General features: G+C 39.3%; 1 pseudogene; it reads left to right on the forward strand.

Moving 5' to 3' along the window:
• The first annotated feature begins 6,713 nt into the window (after positions 1-6,713).
• LOC115731061 lies at positions 6,714-9,259 on the forward strand (annotated as a pseudogene).
• Positions 9,260-18,961: the final 9,702 nt, after the last annotated feature.

The following is an 18,961-nucleotide window of genomic DNA, read 5'->3' on the forward strand; positions in this document are numbered from 1 at the left end:
CCCTCATAAATGTCCAAGGACCTTAAATCTGCATTCCCTATGTTTAAACCCCTGTCCCACTTTGTTTCTCCAATAATCCTTGCTTGTTGGCTACATGAATGGAAGGATGTCAGAAAGCATTGATGATTGATCTGTTCAATAGTCTTCATCCAAAGTTTTCTATGCCAGGGAGGAGAAGGATCATTCTTGGCCAATAAGTTTGGGCTGTGGAAGAAAAATCTATACAGGCACGCTCTGGACATTATGAAAAACACTTACAGAAAATCTCGCAGTCTGCAATCACCACCATTTACGCTCTATTGTTTGTTTAATCTTTGTAGACAAGATGAGGTGGTATGTACAAAAGCTTGAAAAGTGAGCCATCATGGAGGTCACAAAAAGCATCCCCACTCCTTCGCCAAATATAATACGATGATATTCCATGCTTAACCCGTTCTGGAATTCGCTCCATGGCGCGGGCCGTTTCCGTGCTTTTGTCCCGGAAATCAATGATTGTAGGTTGGATTCTTGCTTTTGGTTAATTAAAAATGTAATCAAGTTTTAAAATTTATCAAATTGATGCAATCTAGTTATTCCATGAAATATAACAAAAAATGCCGATGTAACTTTCTTTATTATGTTTTTTTTTTCTATGTGACGATGACAAGGCTAAAACATGAAATATAATACGAAAACGAATGTGCTTTTGTTTTTAATTTCATTTATGAGTCCAAATTACATATAAAATATATAAAAATAAGCTAAATTTAAATAAATCTCGTAATCTGCAATCACCGCCGTTTACAATTTATTGTCTGTTCAATCATTCTTTCACAATCGTCAATTCCACAATCCTGGGTCTAATGTACCTGAATCCGTTTCTTCATGACCTTCAAAAGAGCCATTATTACCAGCAAGTATTCCTCTAGGAAAGTGCAAATAACTAGCTGAATATGTTTGATGCATTACAATTAAACCCTATTTGCTTTGGGAGTTTGAAAAAAAAAGGTAGAAAAATGCTGCGTTTCGGGAGTTTTGATGTGGGAAACGAAAAGCCCATTTTAGAATTTCCCGTTACGATCATATGTCTTTTTCAAAAATACGTTGCATTTTCAATTTTGGGAAGGTAGGAAGAAAAAATTACTGTTGTGTCTACGACTCATATGGATGGAGTTTTCTGATCTTGTTTCGGCTAAATACATTGACAAACTCATTTTTCGGTATGGTGGCCATGGCACCATGCCCTTATAATTGAGCTGTTCAAAGTGAGTGTGTTACGATTCGTTATAATTTTTGTATTTAACAATTTATTTCTTGTTAGGGGAATTCATAGTCAAATGTGTTCAAGTTAGCAAATTCATCTTATGGAAATTCATAATAAAAGAAAAAAGGAAAAATAAGAAAGAGAAAAATCCCGCTGCAAGTTCCTCCCAACCTTGGTATGTACATTCATAACCAAAAGATAAAAAGCTCCAATGCTATGGGTACATTGTCTAATTTTGACTTTCATAACATCTAATTCAAGGAGTAATTTTGACATTCATTAAGACCATGAGTGATTTTCTAATGTTTCAACTAGCGGCGAGTTGTGATTCGCAAGCCATGTAGCCGACAAGCCAAGAAGCCAAAGACAAGCGATCTCTAAAGCAGAAGAATCGCCAACATTTGAGGGAACCGATCCAAGCAAAGGATGCGTTTGAGCAAGCGAAAGACTCCGAGTTGAGAGCGCCAAGGACGTTGCTCAAATGGGTGTGGGAGAATGTTACGGACCGAAGTGGGTGTGGGAGAATATCGCAGACAGGAGGTTCCGTGACTCAATCGATTGACGGCATATACTGGATGAATCACAAGACTTGAAGTGTCTTGGCCTAGAGTGTTTTCTTGAGTCTTCTAAAATATTTTTAGGGACGGGCGATATGGTAAATGCCTCATGTTCTAGAGCATTCTTGTCTTAAATATCGGTATATGATAGATGGGGAGATGCAATCTTGACTATTAGATTTATAGTCCATCAACGGTTATAATGAGAGGGCCTCTTGTATAAATGGGGAAGCTCTCTCCCTCATTTATATCCACCCAAAATTTGAGTAACAGAAAACATTCTATTTTTCATATCCTCCTGAGCTTCTCTCTTGGGTCGGCTACTATTCGACAGTTTGATTCCCAAGAGAATTTACCTCGAGATTGAGAACATGCTTCACTCCAGTATCAAGCATGCCCACCATTTGCCACTTCAAACGCAAAAGTTGGCACAGAGAGAAAGACAATATCATACGATTAACTTATGAAAATCAAAAGTAGTAACAACAAACGAGGTAGCTCAAGATCCTAATCCAACCTCTTATTCTAGGAAAAAGGTTTAGCAAAACCTAAACTAAATGAAAACGAAATCTCTAAACAAAATCAAAATCGCTCCAGGCCTTCTCGTATGGTACAATGGACTGATAAGGAAGAGGTTCACCAATTTTTTATGAAGTTCAAAAGGAATCTCAGAGACATATGAGGAAGAATAACAGAAAGCAATAAAAACCCATAACTCAGGAATAGAGGCAGACCTGCCAAAATCCCCTATGAGCTTCTCCTTGCTGATATAACAGATGACAGATCTACAGCGGATAATAGCGGAGGGGTTCCTAATAGCATAGCCATTTGATCAAATGTCAAATGGAAACAATATGAATATTTTGCAAAAATGCTTCCCTCGACAATGAAAAGCATTAGAACCCATGATGAGATGCCTGCTCATTCCACATAGAAATAGCCAAAATGATGAAGATAACCTGAAATCATGTAGGACTGCAGAATGAATCAGTCGAACAAAACTGGGTTTGTGGTTGCTCTTCTTGTTGGTGTTGTATTTCAATTTATTGGTCATCATTGTAAGTTTCTTTTCTTTCTTTTGGCCAGAGTCAACCGCATCATAATTGAAAAGTGAAAGACAAAACAAGACTAATAGATGGCAGCCCTCAATCAGCTCCAGTGCTCACCTTTCCAAGTGGATTAGATATATCAAGATAGTGCAAAGAATCGCTCTATTCCAAAACTCCCCTGCTTGCAGATGCAACACACATCGCACTTTTCCTCCGATAGATTCTTCAACCTACAACAGTCATTTATAGAACGAGGAGGAGAGCCATTTAGATGCCTCTGCTTGCTCCCCTTTTGTCTTTCTTCTTCAATTCTCATCATCGATCGTACTGAGAATCCTCTGTTTTTCGCATGTGAAGCTTGCAACTGAAGCACGTCATCAGTTGAGAGAAGAAAAAGGAAAGCGATGTAGGTGCGTCTGTTTGCTCTCTTTTCGTCTTTCTTCTTCAGTAGTTCCAGACGTGATGGATCTCTGTTTCTTGCAGGTGAAGCTCGAAATTGAAGGAAGGCTTTTCTGGATGCCTTTCAACTTCATAATATGTTCACTGATGTCGAGGTTCTATAATTGCACTCAATGGTTTCTTGCTTTCGAAAACTGTTCCTTTTGACGTGGTTTGCCTCGCGTAGATGAAATAGATTGTGAAAACTGGTTCCTATTGACTTGGTTTGCCTCGCGTATATGGGATAGATTGTTGATTTCTTAAACTGATGTGATTTGCCTTGTATTGATGAAATAGGTTGTGCTTGGTTTGCCTCTATGGAATAGATTGTTGATTTCTTAAACTGGTTCCTATTGACTTGGTTTGCCTCACATAGATGGAATAGATGTTTGTAGCAATTTTCCCTGAAATGAGTTCTCGATAAAGGCACCTTGACAGATCAATTTAAGTGAAGTTGCCTGAGTAAATTTGGCTCTAATGTAGAGTTGCTGTTGTGCGACTAGGGGGTTTGCTCTTGATGCGCTAACAGTGTAAAAAAAAAAAAAAAGGAAAGGACCATCATTCTCATTTATCATGGTTGATTTTTGGCTTTAATTGTCTTGCCGGAACTTTCTCCGCTGGTTTCGATCGATACGAACAAGAGCGGTACCATAGGTTTGACAGAGTAAGGTCTCTCACCCCCTCTCTCTGCTCATGCATGTTGATATAGATCGCTCTGTCGTTCTTGCACTTGCTTCTACTCGGGGCGTGAGTTTGTGTGTTCATAGAGCAGGCTCCTTGGCTGTCTTCCACGGCTAAGCTACTGTCGGTAATTTATGTCCTTTATTTGGATTGACATGGACATTCGATCTTGTCCCACCTTACATTAATTGGACAAGGGTCTGGTCATGTTTTGGCAACAGGTTCTAGAACTTGTGATTTCCACCTACTCGTGAATTTCTGTGAACTTTTTGGTTAGTCCAAGTTTGTTCAAAATTACCGTCCATCTTTGTGGCTCTCTTTTGAAATATCACAAGGTAAAGAGTGAGTTTGAGCTTTAACAATTTCAAGAACAGCGAATTCATCTCACTTTTGAATAATATTCTGGAGATTCCATAAACAGCATATTATGTTATTAGTTTCTAATTGAAAGTGCATTTTCAATTCTGATTTATGTTTATTGTTGATCGGGCAATAGTATAAGATGACTTGCCTAATGACTACGGTTTTTTTTAATAATCCATGTGAAATAAGCTAAAGTGGAATGAGCTCATGACTCTTTCCCTTTAATATAGACCCAATATGTTCAGGCCTCCTCGAGCTATTTTATCTCCTTGTGAAAGACTTCCCAATTACCAGATTTAAATGTTCAGATAGAATGGCCTCCAATCAAAGTAGCAAACTCAAAACCATTTGAACAACGGAGATGACCCCTCCCTTTACAGTTCTACTGAGAATTTTGAATAGCTTTCGCGTCTAGCCCACAACTTTCGCTCGCTCATGTGACGAAAATCAAGCCAATGAATCCACACGCAAACGGCTTGCTCTTACCTAATAGAATATCGATTGCCTTAGCTAAAAATCAATTTACAGTCGATATCCATTGTATAAACAAAGCTCAAACAACTCGTTCAACACGATTACCATATAAAACTATCGGACAAATTAGCAAAGCAAAATCCCACATTTCGCAACATTATTCCATGAGGGAATAGCGTGGCATATGACGTGCCACGCAAAGGAGCACTAAGTTCTATCACGTCTTCACCTTTGGCACTATTGCGGTTAGAGGGGTAAGCATGAGTTTGCACAGAAGAGCGCATTTATCCTGGCAAAATCAGCACCTTGTCAGACAGCAAATTTCTCCTTGTTCGCTCAGGTTTTCTACTTCCTCTTTTCTGTGAGGAGCTTTTGATGGCATCGGTTTCCCGAACGCAGCATGCGACATCAAGGCTACAGAGGTGTTCAGAGTTATTAGAAGGCTCCCAACTAAGGAATAGAAATGATCGAGAGAAAAGAAGTTTACTCACCAGCATAACTGACACAGAGCGAGCGCACAGAAAAGTGCCATTTGGACGTTGCAACATATCAAAATAAGAGCAGTTGCTGCAAAATTTCAAGTAGTCCTATCATGGTTTGTACATGCAAACACAGAGGTTAGCTATAATAAAGCCGGCGAGTGAGAAGCAAACATCAGAACACGTGACAAGCAAACATCAGAACACGTGAGAAGCAGACATCAAGAACCAGCCATAGAATCACAGGTATGAAGAGAATGTATGGCAAAATATGGAGGAAGAACAGCATATAAATACAGGGTAAAAAAGGGAGGAGGTCTAAATATTAATTCGAAGGCATGAAAAACAGCCCAACAAAAAAGGAAGGACTATTCAACCAGCCACTACACAGCAAGGAGTACATCAGACAATTTAGGAGGAATATAAACATCACTAGGGGCTTCAGTGTAATTGAACCTATGGAAAGACAATTCTCCCTTCTAATTCATTATGCAATAAGAGAATAGAAGCAGCAGCGCATAACACAAAGAACCTCAGGGATTCAAAACAGACAGGTAGATTTCAATCCAATCACTATTTTAAGGTGGAACTAATCCAACTCTAAAACCAATCACCCCTAGCTATATTATTGTTCCTGGCCGAAGGTATCATCTACATCAAATTTTCAAATATTAGGTTTTGATTTGCATGAAGCACGTCGACCGGATGCTTCGAACTTGGACTACCATATCTTTAGACCTTCATCATTGCTCATTTCTATCAATTTTTACTTTCGCGATTCGAATTGATTTTATTTAATTTACAAAAAATGTATTATTTGAAAATATATATTTTACTAAAGTTGATCACTTGTGATGCTCGAATTGTTTAGTCAATGAGAGATATTTTGTATTGTTTTTGACGAAATGTTTTTAAGTTTTTCATTTTTTGAGAAACGGACAAAGGCTCTGAACTTTCTCAAAAGGACTAGACAAATTATCTTTTCACAAAAATCTTTATGTCTCTCCACTAGAAAAAAAAAGGGCATGGTGGTTATTGAAATTGTAAAACTTCTATATGGACGAGAAGTCTTAAGACATTGATTAAAATATGATAATTACGTTTTCTTTAATAATTTTATCAGAAGACTACATGGAGAGGGATATCAATGAGGGTCTAAAGACACTAATTAAACAAAGATAATTAAACATTTATAATTTTGTCTTTTATCATATTACGGAAAATTATTGTGAGAATAACAGGTGTTGCATCGAATTTGGATCTCTTAATATTTGGAGATCCATGTTAGGGGTAACATAACCTCTCATCGGACGGTCAACAATCAATCGCGTCAAAAAAAAAAAAATTTCCATCCAAAATTTTTCTCCTCTTAAAATTTAAATTGATTGGTTGTTGACCCGTATGATTAAAAAATGAATTATCTGGATCCATGCCAGGGGATCCATTTCCGTTGCTCCCCACGCAACGAAGATGGTTGCCTACGCGGCTACGCCACGACGTTAGACTCGAGCCCGTGGTTCAGCTTACGAGGACATCGGTGAGTCGATTCGTCAAGCACCTGGTGAGCTCCAGCCCTCGGCTTCTCCTCCGACCACCTCCATCTCCATCGCCGCCACTGTACTGCCCCTCGGCTCTCTCAGTGACCCAAACCAGACGCATTCCCGATCTCGTCGCCACCACCACCACCTTCTTATTCTCCACCACTTCTTCCAGTCCTTGGCTTTCCTCGTCGGACGGTCCCGCGGTGGAGTCCTCCTCGCCTTCTTATCTCTCCGTCCGTATTCGATGCCCGAAGGACGTCGAAGTGAGTTTCACCTCTAGACTTGTTTGAAGATCGAAAAAGACGAAACTTTCAAGTTGCATCTTGCTGCGCCTTGTAAGTGCCTCTGTTTTTTGTTGTTTTTGCTTGTTCTTACTTTGTCATTGAAAAGCAGCAGTCTGATGTTTCTCGCTTTTAAACTGGGACAGGATGTGCTTTCAGAAGCTCTTTTATGCTTTGGTGCGAGTTCGGCAAGTAATGGATGATGAAGATGGCTCTGAAAGTCCGGACGAGGTTGCACCACCACAAGTATTAAGAAGCAAGTTTCATTTGCTTGTCGAATCGAGTCAAATACATTCTCTGAAGTACCAGATTCCATTCCAGTTTGCTGCATTGCGTTTCTAATTGTACAGACTCTGTATGGTGATATTGTGCCTAGTGACATTGTTTTTTTAAGCAGTCTGTTAGAAGAGAAACAATCTCTTATGTGAACTTTTGCACATTAACACAAGTGTATAGTCTATGCGAATTCTAAAACTTTCATACTCCTAATCTGCATAAAACATCCTGTGTCTGCCGAAAGAAGCATCACGAGACTGCTTGAAGAATAAAAGATAAGGACATGGAGCACCTAAAAGTATCAACCTCATTGTTTTGAAGTTAACAACAGCTTCGTAGTTGCAGGTTTCCATCAATTCCGTATTTCTTCCTAGTGAAGACGTGGATGCATCCGTTTCAAATGCTGCTGATTCGATGGGCTTGAAGGAGGTACCTGAATATGATATTGAAGTATGTGAGCAAGAAGATTGGGCTAAGAAAACTCAGGTTTGGTTGCCTCTCTTCAAGAACTTCCGCCATATTCAACACTTTTATTGGAGTTGGAATAACTACAATATTCAATTGCATTTTTATTCACCACCTAACTAATTATTCTGTTGCTTCCATAGAATGTTGAAGCTACAAATGTAATTCTAAATCCTGGATTGGCATTTGGAACCGGGGAACACCCCACTACAAGATTATGTCTATTGTCCATGACCTGATATAGGGAGAAGAACACTTGTTGGATTATAGAATGGGTTCTGGCATTCTTGCAATAGCATTGCTTAAGGTACCTGAAATTTTAAGTGATGTTACGGTTTTATTTTCATACTGCTGTGACCTATGGAATAACAAAAAGCAATAGATAAGTTTGTCAAGGACTGATTTAGGTATCTTCAGCTACCCAACGTTTCCTTGTTATAAAATCATTTGATGACAGGATTTTTTAATTCGCGGTCTATTGCTGCAATATAACAAGTCTCTATGAGATTGGTCATCCAACCTGATAAATTTGATCCTGCAAAAGTAACAGCTGCTTCTCGTTCCATCAAGTTGGCGACATATTTTATATAACTATAGTTAGTTACGAAAAGCCCAGAAATGCAAATGGTTGTCTCAAAATTTAATGCTTATTGTGGACATAGTTAGCTGCTGCCGCTGCAGCGCGATTTGATGTAGATCCTCAAGCAATGTCATCTGCTCGTCACAATGCTGCTTTAAACGACATTGGATCTGTCAGCAAGTGATCGAGCTTTGAAACGGATCAAGCCTATCGATATCATATTCAGGAAGAAACGATATTGAATCACCCAATCTTCTTCCAAAGCAAGTGATCAGGCTTTTAAAGTATGATCCAAGAAGTTACTTGCATCTTATTTCGGCAATTCTTCTACCAAAGCAGTTGCCGGATTCTCAGAGCAAATGAAGAAAGACAGACCAGGATCATACCGTTTTGTCTACAAGTGCGTCCTGTTTGTTGACGCCTAAATTTTGACTAATCTATTTTTTTTTTTGCATAAAAATTAGAACTAATTTTAGTTCTAAATAAAAATCATCTCACATCTTTATTTTTAGCGTACATTGCATTGACATATAATTGGGCAAGCAGAACACGTAATTTAGATGCGTCTAGACTAGGCATGGGATGAAAAAATACACCGAGAAGATTTGAAACTTCAGGGACTGGATTGCAAATACTTGGAACTTCGGGGACTGTATTGCAAATACCAAAAGAAGATGAAGAAGGGAAGATGATGAAGGGAAGATAATGAAAAGAAGATGAAGAAGGGAAGATGATGAAGGGAAGATGAAAATGGAAGGTGAAGAAATGAAGATGAAGAAGGGAAGATGAAAATGGAAGGTGAAGAAATGAAGATGAAGAGGAGAAGATGAAGATGGAAGGTGAAGAAATGAAGATGAAGAATGAAGGATGAAGAACTTTGCCTATAAAAGAGGAGGAGAATTTTTGTGATAGAGAAGGTAGAGAGCTCTTGAGAAGAGTTTTAGGGGGGGAGTGGAAGAGAATTGAGAGAGTTTGGAGAGAGTTTTTGAGAAAAATTTTTAGAGAGGAAAAGAGAGTTCTTGAGCAAAATCGGAAGAGAAAATTCGGAGTGAAGAAAGAGTTTTAGTCGAGCATCATCTTGACGAGTCCCAACATTTCGCCCCGCCACCCAACAACGCCATTGCTTGCCATTTTCGACGCGGCCGCGTTCTTCCGGCTCCGGGATCTTGAAGGGAACTATAACGTGTATGTGAGTAAGATTTTGTGTAATAGAGGTAATCCTTTCCATTTCGATCTACAAAATGTAATCGTTTGGTTTGAACATTTGTTTGTTTATTTTAGACATGCCACGTGTTCCAAAATTTAGATTATTACGTGTTAATTTATTTTTGTAAATACTCGTGATTGGCTGCGTTTTTTTCTTTCTAAATCATCCATTGTGTATATCGCACAAAGTTCCATGTTTTACATTCCCATAAAAAAGAAGAAAAACCAAAAAATTGCATCTTTGAATTTCAAGTAAAATCCATCAAAATTGCCAAATCAAATATTTTTCATGAAATGGTACCAAAGAGCGTTAGAGAAATCGACGTAACCAAATCCCCGAATTCAAAATCTCGGTTCGCGGAAATAAGATAGTTTTCCGCTATTTTATTTAGGTTTCTAATCAACCTACCGAAAATGATTAGTGGCGACTCCAAATTCAAAACATATTGCATGTTAATTATTTGAATCTTAAGTTGCGATTTGGTATGGACTTGGGAGAGTCGAGTTAGGTTAGTTAATTAATTAACCTGATAATCCATTAGCCCGAAAATTAACTTGTCTATTTTTTAGGTCGCGAGCGACTCATTTGGGATTCAAGAGGACTTAGGCGGATAATTTCATGAAAAGAAATCACTTGATTTGGTAAACTTTGGTTGAATTCTCATTCTTAGGTGTTAAATGTTTTTGGTTGGGAGTTATAAGGGGAGGAGGATGGCTAACCATTTGTTTTGGGGCTTGGTGAATTGGAATTGTGATTTAACTTTTGAATCATTGAAGCGGTGTTTGCCTTTAATTGTTATGCATGATTTATCGTTTTGCACTGCAACAACCCGTGCCACGGGTCACACTAATAGTTTTAAGATGGTATTTAGATGGTTCTTTAACCTTGGCGGTAGGTTTCGCTAAAGGTTATCCATCGGATCCCGAAATTTTTTCAAAAAATGGCTCAGGGTTGTTCTCATGACGTGAGGCTACGATGCATGATAATTGCCTTGTCGACCGAACAGCCGAAGTGATTGGACCCGACTGGTCTGACTATTGTACGCGAGGTTGCGACTAGTCATGATGATCTGTGGGGCTGCGACATGTCGTTGTTCATCATTTCCTTTGCAAAGCCTTTTGGATAGATAGAATAAGATTTAAACTCATAATTCATGCGCATGTCTTTGTGATTGGCTTTTCTTCGTATGAGAGGTAATTTTTGTCTCTTGTACCATGTTATCTCATTTTTATTTTGGGCCGGTCCATGGTTTGGTTGTTGTTTGAGTCTCATTGTCTTATTTTAATTTCGCACTTTGTTGTAGCTTTTCAATTTCATCGTTGTCCTCAATTGATTTGGCTTGTTCCGTTGTACGATTTTTACTAAATTCTACGATCGAGCTTTGAGTAAGTGCCAAACACGAAGTTGTAGACCTATGTTTCAACTAATGTCTTACAAATTTCGAATTAAATTCTATTGAAGATGGCCCTTCGTTTTTTCAACAACATGCGGTTATAACAGTTTTCTGAACGTGTTTTTTGAAAGACACATTAAACCGCTTTGATCCGTGATTTCTAGTTCGATTGGCCAACATAAAGTTGTTCATCATCTTCTCAACTATAAGCTCGTAAAATTTGGACATGTTTTGATCAACGTGCAAATTGATACGGATTTTTCGTAAAGCGGACAAACTGAAAATTACATATTTCAATCCTTTGGTCATAATCACTTTGTTCGTTTGAGTCTAGAGGGTGTTGGGCCGGCTCGCTATTCTTGCTTCTGTACTCATTTTGGGTTTGTTTGCGTACGGGTGATTTATCACGGATTCTCCACATATCACCCGATCGTAGCAAAAGGATGGCCGACATCAACGCCACGTGTGCCCGGATGAGAAACTTGGCTCCTTGACCGAGCGCTTGAAGGGATGATGTCCCGAAAGATGGAGGAAATGATGGCCGCCTTCACCGCCAAACTTCAATCTCGCTTAGTTCCTCCTACGACAACTTCGGTAAGCCCGGAAGCTACTCCTATCCGACAATGCCGGTGAGGATGTGATCATCATGGGCATGAGCTCGAGCACGCCGCCCGTAGTCCCAATCCTCAGCCAGCCTTGTGGCCCCGGATTGAATGGTGATCGGCAGCTATTGGCCCAAATGGGCGGGATCCGAGAGGTGGGGGACTACATACCCGTCGCCGTTGTTTTTCAAAGTCATTGTAAAGTTCAGATGCCCGACTTTGAGAAGTATGATGGAACCACCAACCCGATGACGATAACCAATGACCAACAAGTTTGTCATCATGGTAGACGAGGGTTGGGCTTCTTCAGAATTCATGTCCCACGGTTTTGAAAAATAAAAATAAAAAAGTTCTTCAAAAATCATACCGCAATTAAGCTGTTTGTCCTTTTGATTTTGTTACTTTATGTTTCAAGGGGAGGGGAACTTAGTGGATTCGAGTTCGACCTAGATGAGTGGTCGTTTGAGGAATTGTCGGGATTTCGAACGACATGAGGAGATCAGCCCTTGGCCGGTGAACAAACCGTCTTGGTCGACCTAGGCGATGCGGAAAACCTAAAGATGTTAAGATCGGGCAAACCTTTCCAAGAGATGAAGCGCTTGACTAAGCTCCTGAGGATTACGGGACATTTTCGTGGTCCTTGATATGCCCGGTCTTGACCGTTCCATTGTCGAACATTGTTTGCGAGTCTTTGGCTAAGCGGTGGTGCAAAGTCAGGAGGGCCGGACTAGAATTGGTCAAGATCAAGAGGAAGTCATGAGGTGTTGCGTCGGATTCCTTGAGACTATATTCGATTGGTTGCCAATATAGTCCGGATAAAGAAGGATGGGCGTATTCGAGGGTTTGAATTGTTCTCATTCATGGCGGTTTCTCGGTCAATCGTCCGATGATGTCAATGACAAGTTGAAAATCACCAACACCACGCTTAGTGGTCGGGGAATGATAGTGGTCGGGCGTCTCGGTTCGTCGGATTTGGCATAATGTACAAGATTAATAAAAACCTTTTGTTGAGTTATGCCGATTGAAAGGATGGTTACAAGGCCGGAGAGATAACATCCTGGACATACATCCAATCCGGATGAGTTGATCCTTTCATTCAAAGTTACAGAATTCGTCAGGGTAAGCGGTATCGTTTCACTCGTTTAGAACATGAGAACGTACATTGATGCTTTCCTTTGTTTTTGGGGTCTGCCTTCCGATACGAGTATCCCTTCTCCCGAGAATTAATGAAATGAGAAATTCCGGGCCTTTGACAATCATGTCTCGAACCAAATAATGAAGTTTTGCAACTCATTTGATGGGGGGGCAACTCACGATCCACGCCCCTAGAAGTTTTTATGTGCTTGCAAATTCTATCCCCAAGATAAAAGTTGTGATTTTTATGCTCGAAAACACTCTACATTGCATAGTTTGTGTGATTGTTCCTCATGTTTAATTTATCAACTCGAATAAGGAACATGAACTACATAAGATACACCAAATGTATGGAATGGGGCAGCGGGATGATGAAGGCAATCTTTTTCAAACACGTCCCATTTTTTGGGAGAGTTGAACGGTGGCTAGTTCCGTTTCACAAGGTAAAGGTTTTTCGAAAGGTCGTAGCCGAATGGGGGCATTGGTCTATCCCAACACTAGGTGATCCATTGATTACCCTTTGAGTGGTGGTTTTTTTTTCCTCAAGAATCACCCCACATCGGGGTCGAGTTAATTCAACACGGGTATGGTTGAAATTTTTTGCTTGGACTAACATTAATCTTCGGGTGTTTTTTGATTTTATGAATTTTAATTAGTGCCTTAGGATGATGAGAACATTCATTTTTATCCTATACACTCATTCTTTGCTAGCCCTTGACGCATTATTTCTTAAACCCTGTTGGTGATCATTTGTATCCCAAATACGAGATAGCATTTTCCCAGGTTAGAATTGGAGATGGTCGGGTCAGATTCCATGGACTCTTTTTGTATGTGTTTTTATGTTTACATAATTTTTTTTGTAAATGTTTATGTTTGTTGTAATTCTGGTTCAAATCATGGGATTGTAAAAAAGGAGAGGCAAACTCAAGGGAAGGGCCCGCTCTCGAAAAAAAAAAAAAAAAAAAGCAAAATAAAGAGTGTAAGAGCTCTCAAAGAAAAAGGAAAAGAATTTTCAAAAAAGAAGAAAAAGAAAAATGGAGTCGGGAGTGAAAGCAGCGATCTCTATGAAATTTCAGCATAGGAAAGAAGTGCCTACCAAGTAGGCCATGCATTTTTGTAAGTACTTTGATTTTGATGTACATTTTTGATGTTAAGTTGTAAATTCATGTCTGTTTGTTGTGTTCTTGCAAATCTTGGGACTTGTTGTGAAGAAGACTCCCCAAGAAATCGTTGAGTGATTTTAGAAAACTACCATCCCTTTCATAATGGTATTCTTTGAGACTTTCAGACCAGATCGGTGACTGGTGCGATGATCACACGTAGCCCCTTTCATTTAATTTGCCAAACGAGCCTTTTGTTCTGTCCCTCCTAGCCTACGTTATAACCCTCAGTCTCTTCGATTAGGGCACTTGAGTTAACGTAGGTTAATGATTTTAGCATCTAAAGTTCGGCAGATTTTTCTCATTTTGGGGTTGCTGTAACTGGGCGATGATGAGAAATTCATTTGTTGACTCACTAGAGTCCCTTTGTAAACCTTTGACCTAGCTTTCTTACGGTCCTAATCAAGACCTCCGGACGGCTCGGTCGTATCAATTGCGAGATTACTGGTCCTTTGATGGTGTGGAAGATTGAGTGATTTCTTTTGATGCAGATAAATAGCTTTTTCGAGTGGTAGCCCTTTGTAGTCCCCATTGCTCACATTCGGGTTTGTGTGGAACCTCCTGGGCAAATTGGTATGCAATTGTGATGGTTATGATGACCATAGTATGAGTGATTGCATTATACTTATTGTTGAATATGTTTGTGTGTGTTACCTCGACTTCTATGATAGGTAATACATTCCCGATGTTCGAGTTCCCTCCAGGTTCAATTATCCAGGATTATTGAATGAGCAAATTTTGGGCCAATGCCTACGGTGCGATACGGCACTGTTTCTTCCTTGATTAATCGTTTGGAGAACCCGGGAAAGTTTTCACCCTTTTCAAATTAACAACTCTTCGATGATAGTTGTTTGTTCGCAATATGCCTTTTGTACTTTGATTCCATTCGATGGTGCTCCTATAATATTGTTCATCGATATGCCTCTTCTATCGGGACGTGGACTATGCGGCGATCTTGACATTTTCAAATCTACGACGTAGTCTTTGATTTCGGTCTCGGTCACGAGACGTATGCCGGTGATCTTGACCTTTGTGGCTCTATGATAGCTCTTATGATTTTCGGTCCTTTATCAAATCTGAAGACATAGCACCCATGGTTTTGATCCAACCAAATCATAATGACGTAGCTCTTATGATTTTGGTTCCCTTGTCATCGTGAGCATTGGGATTTGCATTTAATCAACTCCAACGACGTAGCTCTTGTGAACTTGTTTCACTCTTTCGACTCCACGAGTCTTGTGATCTCAAACGCACATATCTTGGCTGTCTTGATTAGGGAAGTCTCGATAGGATAGGCCAATACCTTAAAATCCTTGCATGAAGAAGCTTGAATTAGGAACCATTAGCTTCGGAAATTTGGAAACAAGTTTTTGCGTCATGTTTTCTAACATGAAAGGGAAATTATGCACATGTTTTTGTCTTGCTAATCATGCATCACTCTAAAATGGGATTAAACTCCCGCAAAGTTCTCCATAATTTGCTTGCAAATTTAGGATTATTTGTCTTTGAGTGGAACCTCTACGAGCCTCCACTAAGAGGGGTGTTGCGCCTAATTTTGACTATCTTTTTTTTTTGTAAAAATTAGAACTAATTTTAGTTCTAAATAAAATCATCTCACATCTTTTTTTTAGGTACATTGCATTGACATATAATTGGGCAAGGACCGATTTAGATGCGTCTAGACTAGGCATGGGATGAAAAATACGGAAGTTTGGATCGTTTGCAATACTTGGTTGGTTGCAATACCAAAGAAGATGAAGAAGGGAAGATGATGAGGGAAGATAATGAAGAAGATGAGAGGGAAGATGATGAAGGAGATGAAATGGAAGGTGAAGAAATGAAGATGAGGGGAAGATGAAATGGAAGGTGGAATGAAGATGAAGAGAGATGAGATGGAGGTGGAAATGAAGATGGTGAGGTGACTTTGCCTTAAAGAGGGGGAATTTTTGTGATGAGAGGTGGGCTCTTGGAAGAGTTTTAGGGGGAGTGGAGATTGGAGAGTTTGGAGAGTTTTTGGAAAAATTTTTAGAGAGGAAAGGAGTTCTTGGAAATGAGAAATTGAGTGAAGAGTTTTGTGGCTCTCTTAGTCCCACTTTCGCCCGCCCACGCCTTGCTTGCCTTTTTGCGTTCTTCTGTCTTGGGACTTACGTGTTGTGGTGATTTTGTGTATGAGGTATCCTTTCTTTCGATCTACAAAATGTATCGTTTGGTTTGCTTTGTTTGTTTTTTTGACATGCCGTGTTCAATTTAGATTTTGTGTTATTTATTTTTGTAAATACCGTGTTGGTGGTTTTTTTTTTCTAAATCATCATTGTGTTTGCAGTTCCTGTTTTCATTCCCTAAAAGAAGAAAAACCAAAAATTGCTCTTGTTTCAGTAAATCCATCAATTGCCAATCAATTTTTCTGAAATGGTCAAGAGCGTTGAAATCGTCCAATCCTTAATCTTGGTTGAAATAGATGTTTTTCCGCTTTTTTTTGGTTTATCCTGAAATGATTGTGGCCATTAAAATATTGCTGTTATTTTTGTCTTAAGTTGGTTTGGTTGGACTTGGGGAGTGGTTAGTTAATTAATTAACCTGTAATCCATTAGCGAAAATTAACCCGTTTTTTTGGTCCTGTTCAAATTCTACGAGGATAAGGATGTGCTTGTGTCCCACCTAGGATGGCTTGCATGTTCGTGACCTTGGTCATCGTATTGATCGTATTCATATATCCTCTCCCATTCATTCCTCTCTCTAGTACCATCTCCCTCAAGCTATGAAGTTCCTCTCTTCTCAGTTCTACCATGGCTTCTGGTGTTTGGTGTGGAAGATAACACTATCATGGAGATGGATTTTCTTAAGTGCTTTATTTCCATGTGAGGGCAAAAGAAACTAACTTATCTTGTGAATAACTTACAGTATTGGAGAAGAAAATTCTGTCTGTCTTTGTTCTTCTAACGGGATATACCCATGATTGGCAGTTGAAGCGGATGATCTCGACACTTGAGACCTCAAAGGTGGCAGACTAGCAGAGGAACTTATGCTTATGCTCATTGGTTATGAGGAAAAGCTCCTGGAATTCCAAATTCTGCTTCCACTTGGAACTTCACACTGTACATGGTGCTGTCGAGCCCTTTGTCTTTCGTACTCTTTATATGCCTGAGATTACCTTTCTTGCTTAGCTTCCCTTTGTGAGTATCTGTTAATCAACAAAGATGAAAAATATCAGCTGTAAATTCAAACATCTTAGAAGCTGTTACTTCATGGGTTGTTCTGGCTCCGAGAACCTGACAGTTGTTCATTTATGCTTGTTGCAGATGTAGCTTTACCAACTTTAAGCTCCATCAATTTTAAGCTGCCAAGTCTAGGCTCATTTAGTAATTGTGAGTGATCTAGCTTTGTCTAAACAATGTCTTATGTTAACTTCTTTGTCACCTCTTCCCTCATCAAGCTCCTAAATAACAGAGATTTGGCAGTGGTCCTGGAAACTTGGTCCCAGATGCAAACCACATCCAGTGGAAGATAAATAGTAATGGCCCGAAAAAAGAAGGAAGATTCAAGACGAGGGTTCTATGATGCTCTCATTTTCAAGATACTTGCTCTGTTCTACTACTTGCTGCTATCACCAACACTTGGGAGAATTAGCATAGTATGCAGAACCATTGAGAAGATGCAAAAGAACATAAAACATATTTGAGTGTCAACAGATCTTTCTGCACGTGAATAGCATTCATACAGCAGGTCGATGTGTCCCACTTTTACTTACCCAGGTCAACCTCGGTGCAGCTGCAAAGTCGAACGGAAGCTGATTTACCGGGTCCTGAATGCCCTGGATCTGCCATAACGACAATTTCTCCACTGATCATGCAGTTTCTGGAGGGGCCTCTCTCATAACTAAACGGTCAGTCATTTTGCTGTGAACGGAGTTCATGTACTTCGTGATGCGAAGAGTTAAGGGAAGCGGTTTTCTTTTTGGTTGTACTCATGTCTTTCTCAAGATTTGTAGTGTACCCTGGAATGACGGCAAAGAAGCATTGAGAACTCGAGCTGTGAAACTCCTTAACATAGGAAGTAATGTTAGAGTTAACATAAAGACATTCTGATTTCAGCCTTTAGCTATGCCTCGGATACATTGCTTGTCTCTGAGGTTTCTTCTTTGGCACTCATGGTAAAATTCCTAGCTCAGCAGGATCATCCTCTTTTAATTTGCTCGTGCAAATCTTGCACCAGAAGGAAGAAGAAACAAAGGATGGACAAGACCTGCAGACACACTGTACAAAATTAGATGATCATATTCGCTGATTATCATCGATGAGGCACTGAGGCTCCTTGATTTAGAAGGGTTGGTCAGCTTTTCTAAATGGAAAAATAATCTCTGCAACACGAAAATCAAACTTGCAGGGCTTTGTTGAAGGCTAAGATGATAGTTCGTGGTTGATTTCAGTAGTCAAGCTCATCGGGTACCAGTCTAATTAAGAGTTCATAGTTGATTTCAGTAAAATGTTAAAAAATTATCGGCCGAATTAGATGCTACACAATATCTCAAAGCATTGGAGCGTTTTTCTTTTGTTATAAATTGTAAAAGTTTCAAAAACCATAATCATGACTTCTCATATTAGATAACCTCCTCATGTTTTAAAGTTTATAATGATCATCCGTAATTTGATAACAAAGTCCAAAACCTACAACTCGCCGTTTGTCGAAACAGTAGAAAATCATTCACTATCATAATGAATGTCAAAATTACTCATTTAATTAGATGGTATGAAAGTCAAAATTAGACAATGTACCTATAGCATTAGAGCTTTTATCTTTTGGTTATGAATGTCCATACCAAGGTGGGGAGGAACTTGCACTGGGATTTTTCTCTTTCTTATTTTTCTTTTTTTCTTTTATTATGAATTTGCATAAGATGTATTTTTCTATCTTAAACTCATTTTACTATGAACTCCCATACCAAGAAATATATCGTTAAACTCAAAAATTATAACGAATCATAACACAATCGTGTTGAACAACTCAATTATAAGGGCGACAACAAAATAATAAATCAAAT

The sequence above is a fragment of the Rhodamnia argentea genome, chromosome 1 (genome assembly GCF_020921035.1).
Source record: "Rhodamnia argentea isolate NSW1041297 chromosome 1, ASM2092103v1, whole genome shotgun sequence".
NCBI lineage: Eukaryota > Viridiplantae > Streptophyta > Magnoliopsida > Myrtales > Myrtaceae > Rhodamnia > Rhodamnia argentea.